Source organism: Gopherus evgoodei, chromosome 1 (assembly GCF_007399415.2).
Source record: "Gopherus evgoodei ecotype Sinaloan lineage chromosome 1, rGopEvg1_v1.p, whole genome shotgun sequence".
Lineage (NCBI taxonomy): Eukaryota > Metazoa > Chordata > Testudines > Testudinidae > Gopherus > Gopherus evgoodei.
In genome coordinates, this window is record NC_044322.1 from 145500248 (window position 1) to 145510448 (window position 10201).

Genomic DNA, 10201 nt, shown 5'->3' on the forward strand with positions numbered 1-10201 from the left:
GGACTGCTGCATCCACCAATGTGATCAGGAGAGTCTGCTCAGACAGCAAGGAGCCCTAGCTCCCAGCAATCAGCAGAAAATACAGGTAGGTGTAAAGCACAGCAAATACACAGGTTCATTGAAGTGACTGCTGTGAAGGACTTGGAAGATGGCTGTAATATTTTATGAATAGTATATGTTTGTGTGTTTGTTTGATTGTTATTGTATCATGGCAACTTAAGGAGTAATGCAAACAGAGAGGGAGACGATAGGCTTCAGATAACACCATTCACCAATACTTAAAAGGAAAATGCAGGTGTTAATTCCTTTGAAGTTTACTTCTGTGACTCGTCCTGCCTGGAGAGGTCCCAGCCTCTAACATTCGGGGAGCTTCCTGTGGGAAAATTGAAACAGAGAACTTCAGAGTGGGTAAACATCTGAGCTCCTGAGCTCAGGAGAGGGTACAGACTGTCCATCCAGAGCCAGAAGTGGAGGTGTTGGGATAACATGCATGCAGACTGTTGTTTCTCTTGTTATGCTGTGCCAGCAATGCCCCTCTGCCATGTACATTGGCCAAAGCAGACAGTCTCTATGTAAATGAATAAATGGACACAAATCAGACATCAAGAATTATAACATTCAAAAACCAGTTGGTGAGCACTTCATTCTCCCTGGTCACTCGATTACAGACCTAGAAGTCGCAATATTAAAACAAAAAATCTTCAAAAACAGACTCCAACGAAAGACTGCTGAATTGAAATTAATTTGCAAACTGGACACCATTAAATTAGGCTTGAATAAAGACTGGGAGTGGATGGGTCATTATACAAAGTAAAACTATTTCCACATGTTTATTTCCCCCTCCTACTGCTACTCAGACCCTCTTGTCAACTGCTGGAAATGGGCCATTTTGATTACCAATACAAAAAGATGTTTGTTTTTTCTTTTCTCTCCTGCTGGTAACAGCTCATCTTAACATATCACTCTCATTATAGAGTGTATGGTAACACGCATTGTTTCATGTTCTCTATGTGTGTGTGTATCTATATATATATATATATAATATATATGTATTTTCCTACTGTATTTTCCACTGCATGCATCTGATGAAGTGGGGTTTAGCCCATGAAAGCTTATGCTCAAATAAATTTGTTAGTCTCTAAGGTGCCACAAGTACTCCTGTTCTTTTTTGTGTTTCTACTGTTGAGATTAAACAATACTTTGTTTGGAAAAGTCCGTTGTATGACACTATATTCAGACACTGATCACAGCTCTTGAAAGGAAGTTTTGCAAGGCAGGCAAATCCAGTCAATCCTGTGGAACTATTATGGTTGTTGCATGGGATAGTGCACACTGGGAACCTGCTCTAAAGAGTAGGAAATTAACAGGATTCTGCCCCAGAAAGGAGAAAGCTCAGAACCTGTACCTGGAGGGTTTGCACTCAAAGAGACTGAGAAGTGTCAAAGTTTCATGCAGCTCTGAACTGCAACAATTGCTACTAATCCAGAATATTCTGGCCTAGTTTTGGGCATGTAAGTGAAAGAATGAACTACAATCTACCGGAACCAGAGAATACCAGGGAGCTCATGAGCGATGCAATTTTTAGAATGACTCGATCTGGATAAATCTAAACTTTTGAATGCTTACCAGAAATGAACTGCTGAACTTTCTGAGGTTTGTCCATCAAGCTGGCACATATTGTTCTCAAGTAAGTGGGAGCTACAGGGTATAATACAGCTGAAGGAATTTCAGTTAGAAAGGACTCAAGCTAACAAAATTGATATACCACAATCTGGAAAGTCACTGCTTCTGGTGTGATTGTTTCCAGTGCTTGTAGAGGTGGTCCCTGAATATCTATTTATTCCTGCCTACTGTAAAGGTGCACTAGATTTTTCCATTGCTACTCAGTTTGATATTAAAATGATGAAATTGTAAATCAATAATCTGTTTTACTCTTTGGCATTTAGGCCTCTTTTCTATGGTAGATAATCTCCTTAAAAGAATCATTTGTACTTCTTGCTGTGACCTAAAAAGAAAAACTTTCCCTTTCAAAATCATTGCCACTTTACGTGCCTTCATAAACCCAGTTTGTTTTCAGACAAGATACACACAACAAAGACCTGATAGCACAACACTTCCACATGCAGAACTCCTATCTGTCTGCCGCTGTCACTAACATTCTGGAGCAGAACTAGTACCAATATGAATGTCACACATACAGGGGCTTACAGGATCAGGACCACAAAGACAAAGACTTATCATGTGGAATATTCTCAGCACTATGGGAAATTTAACCAAACCCTTCATATTTTGCACCAGTACAGATGACAGTAGAAGCAATTTTATTCTGATTTACTTCTCATTTAAGTGCCCCCATGATGTTATTAGAATATTAAATTTAACATGCTATTTAACCTCACAGCAGTTACTTTTTAATTACTTCTAATTAGACTGAATATTAGCCAAGAGTCGGTGTCTTGTGGGTTGTTTCCATTAGGAGTAGAAACTGATGATGGATTGCAGGTATTTCTTTGCTGCAATCCTTTTATTTAAAAGAATGTACAAAGTCCTGTTTCCTTGAACACAGTAGGAGCCAAACAACAGGAGACAGTATCTGTGCTCGCAGTTCCAAGACCCTTTCCAACCAGTACTCTTCCCAAAAGCTCACTCTCTTGGCTTTTTCTCAGTCAGACTACAAGTGTGTCTCTCGGGCTTCCTTGCTGTTTTCTTCTTGTTCTTCTGTGGTGTTTCTGCTGCAACTCTCTCTCACACACATAGACAGCTCCTTCAAACAATACCAAGTTCTTCAGTTTGCATTCAGCCCTCAGTGAAACACTTCCACACATATAGCTCAAATTCCTCACAGGGCTTGCATGTGACCTATAACTCTCATTGTTTCAGGTACACCTCTACTCTGATATAATGCGACCCGATATAACACAAATTCGGATATAACGCGGTAAAGCTGTGCTCTGGGGGGAGGGCGGGCTGCACATTCTGGTGGATCAAAGCAAGTTCAATATAACACAGTTTCACCTATAACACGGTAAGATTTTTTGGCTCCTGATGACAGCATTATATCGAGGTAGAGGTGTATTTTATTCCATAAAGAAATGTAATTGCTTTTACATTTATGCTGGATGAAGAGTGAATGTTATGCCCACCTACCTCAATAAGGTTTTACCCAACCCCCAGCATAAGAATGGCTTCAGAAGAAGAAAAATAAAAAGCTGGACTTGATTCAGCTTGTTGTCCAATTCTGTTGCATTAAATTGTATAGTCATTTACCAAGCACAGTTATCAGGACTATTTGCCCTTGTAAATACTCTATATTAGTCAGCAGATGGCATTCATTGTACATTAACTATTCCATCACATACTTTAAAACACAAAGCATATGGTATCCTCAAAGAGACACATTATTTCCTCATTTGCAGTTCAGTGTTAATTTGTGAACTATTTAGTGATAATCAAAGAAGGTGATATTTCTTTCCCATTTAGTTTGTGTAACAGATTTAACTGAGTATACAATAGTGTAAAATACTGCTAAAGCCTATTTGAGCAGACCAGCTTCTGTGATGTAGAAGTTTATGGAAGGTCATGCTCTGTCTTTTGGCAGGGAGCTCAGCTGTGTTGCAGAAGCATTTTGGATGAGGTTCATGAGTGCCTTCAGCAAAGCGCCAAAAGGGGGTGACAACTCTTTGTCCTCTAATCGTGACTTAACAAAGGTCAAAAGCTCACCTAACATAGTTTTAGAAGCTATTTCTGGATCCTCAAAGTTAATCTAAACCAAGATGGGGTAATGATGGCATATCCCCTCATCATCAAGTACTTAGAATCTGCACAGAGTGCCCTTTCAGTATCATGGGAGGAGAATCTAGCCCTTAGCACACAAACCTGATGCACATACTGTTCTCTGGCTTGCCTCACACCTATGCTCAAACCCATCTGTCAGGATGGCAGCATGCCGGCTCATAAGGTGTTATGCCTGCTAAACAGAGTATAAGTGCCAGATAAAGATTGCTTTGCAAACCAGAGTGTAGAATGCAGAAGTGTCATTTTTATCTACAGGGGGACAATCTTTGTGGAAAGCAAAGATAAAATTAAGGAAATATGCTTCAGTCCAAGTGATCATAGCTAAAGATATTTTAGGAGAGCTGTAATAAGAAATTTTCACTGCAAAACCAGCAATAAATTCTATGTTTAGTGACTGAATGAATGAACCATTTTGTGGTTTCAGTTTAAACTTGGATTTTCAATGTTGTCCAAAATGAAAGGTAATTTTGCTGGTAATAAATTGATCTTTCTGCCAACTTTGCAAATTGTTTGACAGATATTTTTAAAAATAGATTTTAATCTTTTCCTATGAAAATTTTATTCTTGAACACCCACAAAATTCTGTTTTTTTTTATAGAAATGTTCTTGGTGCAAAATCTGCACAATTCTAATTATTGGCCAAGTCCTCTGCTTGTTTCAGTTAGCTGAACTCCACTGATACTGTTGGGACTGCAAAATGTGTAGGCCAGTATCTTTTTCTTGTCTCTCTTTTTCAAACTGTTTGCTGGGATGGTAATTCCACATCTTGAGAAGAAATGGTAAATGCACATTGTTAACTAGGGGCAAGGCCAATTTTTTTTTTTTTTTTTATGTCTCCCAGATGGAAATTTAAGGTTCAAGAGGTGAAACTACAGAGTGCTATAATCCACTATTTGTCAGTGGCTCAGTATAACAATGAGGAAAGAAAAAAAGCATCCTAAACTGCAACACACTATTAAATATACCAGTAACCTATATCCATAGGGATGTCATTACAACTTCTAGGTGCCTAATACAATGGGTTCTGGAATGGTACCCATATTTTGCATTGGAGCCAGCTGGCCACATATTTTGAGAAGCAAGCTGAAAAACCTTACATGGCACATGGAAAGATGATACTCTTCTTTATAAGCAGCAAAGAGTCCTGTGGCACCTTATAGACTAACAGATTGATTGGAGCATGAGCTTTTGTGGGTGAATACCCACTTCGTCAGATGCAACAACTCTTCTCTATGTTAATCATTCTTTATTTTCAAGACAAAAAGGCTATGGCGTCTTATAGGAGAGCTAACTCATGATCTCCTTCATCCATCCTGCTAATCCATCTCATGCCAACTAGTGTGTCACCAAAAAAGCTTTCTTACTGATGACAATAAAATTCAGGCACCTGGGCAGAAGCATCACCAAATCACCTTTAAAAATTATTACTATTATTAATTATTATTATCATCTACATGACTCACTCTTAAAAACTTATCAGTTGCCTTAGACCAGGGGTAGTCAATTTTTTTTTGTCAAGGTCCAAATTTCTCGGTCAAGGTATAGTCAAGGTCCAGACTCCAGAGAAAATAATTTAATAAAAATAACAATAATGATAATAGGTAAATAAAAGGATTTGGGGGTCCATTCAAAAGCCTCTGGTGGTCCAGATTTGACCAACAGTCTACCTATTGACTATCCCTGCCTTAGACAATGTTCTAGCTAGTAGCTAACAGCTTACCTCAGTATTTGCAGTATTGCCAAAGTAAGCACACAATAGAGAAATATAGAGAATGCTTCAAATATTGTGGTAAATATGCCCCAAATTTTCAAAAATAGGGGCCTAAAGTTAGACTCTTAACTCCATAGGAATGTGCCTCAAGCTGGAATTTGCAATAGCGCTCCAATTACTTCAGTGGGACTTGTGCTCCGAAGACACTTAGGTCTAGATCCTCGAAGTTTTTTAAGTGCCTAACTCCCATTGATTTAATTGCCTTTGAGGATCTGGGCCTTAGGCATTTCTAAAACTCCCACCCTTATGCACCTAAATGTGGATTTAGGAGCTTAACTTTAGGCCCTTTTTTGTGAAAAATTTGGCCAAATCCATTTACCGTATGCAAAATGAGCTAGTTTTTAAGGGTGATCATTGTACGTAGCACCTCAAGTGTTCTAACAGATCCAAGACTTATTTCCTGATAAATAGACATAGACCATTTCATGTGTGGGTCACTGATGGGATCTAGCTTTAGAACTGTTCAGTGAGCCACGAGAACTCAGCCAGTGCTGCCCAGCAACTGCTGGCATATCCTGTATCATGAACAACAATTACAGATAGTGATGTGTACTGCAAGCAATAGCAAAATACGACTACCTCAGAACTAGGGAGAAGCAAGGAGGGAACTGTACCTTAGGAAGGTGTCTCTGCCTCACAGTGATTCTCAGGGCTATGCCCAGGGTGGTATTCTTTATGCATCATCCCTTGATAAGTGCTGTATCTAATACCCCAGCCCATTCCTTACTTCTTTGTCATTTTGGATTTGAACTGATTATCCACGTAAACCAATTCCTCCCACATAAGGCATAAGGTGGAATGTGTTTTCATGTTCAGTAATTACTAGGGCTGGGTAAAGGTGCATGTAAAGCCAGAAGCATCAACGATTGGCAATTAAGGAAGGAAAGAGATTTTGTCTCCTGAATCATTTTTAGGCTCTGCAAGTTCCAAGAACATAAGTTATGACAGAAAAAGAAAAGGGCCATCTGGTCCAATTTGTCTGCCTATTTACGCTGTTCTGAATCCCAATTTACTGCTTATTCACCAGACTCTTCAATCTCTTCCTTCCTCAGGGGAAAAAAAAATCCACATTTCCTAGAGATTCATACATACTTTTTGGCTGATCATTTTCCCAAGCATTTTGAAAATGTTACTCTTAGTCCCTATATTCATCAGCTTATTTATGAAATTGTTGTTTGCATTTCATTTTTGTTCCTAATTTTTGGATTTATATTCCATGGATTTTTAACCTGTTATTGGTATGAACAATGTATCTTAGTGCACATTATGCTAGCAGTCTGTCTTGCTATTTTGAAAACTTCTGTTGCATGGTCTTTCAGATCCCTCTTTTCCAATTAAAATAATCACAATGCCCTTTTCTTTATATTTTATTTGGTTAGATCCTTTTTTGCTCTGCTCTGCACTCTTTCTGAGGCAACAGTATCCACTATATGTTATGTTATGGTCACCAGCATTGTACAGCTTACTCCGGAAGGCTATGTCTGAAACTGAATTTCAGATGAACAGTCAATAAACTTGGTTAATAAATATATATCCATGTGCTTACAAGGAAGTAACTCTACATCTGACACAGGGAAACTATTATTAATTATTATTATAATAAAGATTTGTAAGGTGCATATAATTATCTTGTCTTAACATATGTTGCTAAAGTTAGAAAGAAGCAAACAGCATCACATGAAAGGGTATGTTGGTGGGAGTCCTAATAATCTGTGACCTCTGTAGCAGCCAGATTCCTTGATGACACTCAGAATACTGGAGTCACCATTTTAAACATTGCAGGGATCCAGCACCTGCTGTTGTTGCATCATATCTTTTGCCCAAAGATTATTCATATTTCTGATGGGGGCCCAAAGATTTTTCATATTTCTGATGGGACTGAATTCCAGAGGTGAGGGACTGTCAATGCCAATGCCTTGCCTCCACTTACCTCTATTTTCACCACAGGGTATCTAGCCCAAGTGCTCCCTCTGAATCTAATGACTGCATACAAGGGAAATGGTGTCTCTGAAATGGCTGGGACACAGATAGTTTAGGGCCATGTAGGTCATGGGCAGCATTTTGGATTTAACGCAGAAGAGAATTAGCAAGCAGTGGAGGGTATGGAACATAGGTAGATGTGCTTTTTTCTGGTCTACTCTACCTAAAAGGCATATAATTGCATGATGTACCAGCTAGAGCTTTTGAGTGATCTTAAAGGTTGGCCCCAGTTACAGTATGGTGCAGTAGCTCTGAGCGACAAAATGACGTGTTGTCACGGTAAGGTTTGTATGTGAGGAAAGTGGTAGCATTCCTGGTCACCGCTGATATTTGAGTATCAAGGAGCAGGGAGGAAGAATCCAATAAAATACTGAGTCTATGATGACAGGTGCGCAGATACCTTCAGCTGAAGAAGGGGACATTGTCTTGACCATTTCCTCAGTTGACCAGCATCACTGACAGTTTATCTGTATTGAGCCAGAGGCAGTTGGCTTTCATCCAGGTCCTATCTTTGCCAGATGTTAGGAGAGCAGGGAAACAATTCTACCATAGTCTGTTGAAAAAGTGTCATTGTTATGTTGATGGCATTACAGCCCATACCTCTTCATCAGACTTCTAAGTAGTTTCACATAAATACTGAACAAGAGTGATTACAAGATAGTCATGTGGAACTCCACAGCTGCTAGCCCTTAGGGAGAAAGAACATTTATCAAGCAGTGCCCCTGTGACCTTCATCCTTGCTGACACCAAAACAGTGCTCTGTGTGAAGTCAATTCCATCCACTCCTCCCTCTGGGTTCCATAATCAAATAACAATGTTAAAGACTGACAGCAGATCTAGTAATATCAATCAGGGATGTCTGTCCTCTGTCCATTGACCTGAGGTGATATATAAACATTGAGAAGATCAATAATGTTTCTGTGCCACAGCAGAGTGTGAACCCTGACTGATAAAGAACCAAAAAAATCAAAGGAAGTCAGGTGTCGCTGCAGTTGGCCAGCCACCATTTCTCAATAATTATCCCCAGGAAAGGAAGATTGAGGATTAGGAATTACTTGGTGTGATTTTTGCTATCCAGTCTCCCCCACCTCCTCTCTGAGAAAGGGCTAGACTATGGTATTAAGAGTTTCAGAAGTTTGCACTCAGGGGAGACATCAACAATTTCTGTCAATAATGGGTTCAAGCAATTTCTAATGGTTGTAGCCAGTTAAGAAGAGCAAGGTCCATCTCACAGATGTTTTTTTTTAGCAAAGCTTACTCAATGCACTCAGTAAAAGAAGATGCTAAGAAAGTGACCCCAGATGAAATGTATTCAGTGAAAATAAGTTGCCTATTCCCTCCAGCATTGTTACTGCTCCTGTGGTTTGAATGAAATTGCTGTGCATCCACTCAATTTTCTCTGTAAAGTCCAATAGAAATAGAAGCCATTCAACTGATCCACAGAGGTCCAGGACAGAAAAAGATCACATTAGTTAACTTATCTGGAAATAGCTCCTTGGCATGTGAAATTTCTGTTTGCAAAAGAAAAATAAGCCTGTAAAAATTGTGGTTTAAAAATGAAGAAAACATGATGTACACCTTGTTGTAGGTTTTTAGAATTACTACAGTGTCCACACTGAACATTTCTCTAAAAGAAATGACAAACAACATCAATCTATGGGTCAAATAGTTTGGCTTAATAGCATAACAATCAATTAGTAAGTAAACAGTAGCTTGATATTTGGAGAGATTTCTGTAAAGCATGTGGAAGCTGATGTGCATATTTCTACAGCTAAAATGTGCCATGATAATAATCTAATTTTTATTAATGCCTTTGACCTGCTATGAAGGAAAAATACTCTTGATGGCAGCAGAATTCTAATCTTATGCATGTAATCCATGACAATGCTTCAGTTAGGGTTTCATATCACACGTGAACAAGCTTTAGCAAGCGTAGCCTCTGGTGTGAGAGCTTTCATCTATTGGGGAGGGGGAACCTAAAAATGATGTAACTCAGATGTGCAAAGCGGTGTCAGAATTTTGTTGATTTAGGGATGATGAAAAAGCTGTTATTCGAGCTGATGCTTCTTTTGGTGTGCTTACTTCATGCACTCTCACATATGTGAAATTCTTCTAAACAAACTCAGTGATAATAATCACAGGACTCATTAGCAAAGATTTTCTCTTACCTTTGCGTAAATAGGCAAAGTAGGAGATTGATCTTTACATGTGTTTGAACAAGCATCTGGTTAAAAATGTTTCTACTTTTTTCTTCTATATGTTTTCAGTTATTTTGCTGCATAATATAGGATTGTTTTTTCTTTTAAATGATATTTCATGATGTATAAATGATAATGGTATAAATAAAATCAGACAATGAGAGCAGAATCCCATATAAAGAAAAGTAAGTAATATATTCTTAATGTATTAAGAATGCTTCCTCAGACTGTAAATAATCATATTGGTAATACATATGTTAACATATACTAGGGCCACTTTAGGAATGCCTGCACAGGAATGAAGTTACTGGCCCAGTTCAGCTGATTCAGGATCACAGTGCTTGCTCTGCTGGTCTAAAAATTGCTGTGTAGCCATTTGGACTTGGGCTGGAGTCTGGGCTTTGGGACCCTCCACCCTCATGGATAAGATACAGTCCTTTCTATGTTGATCTGATCC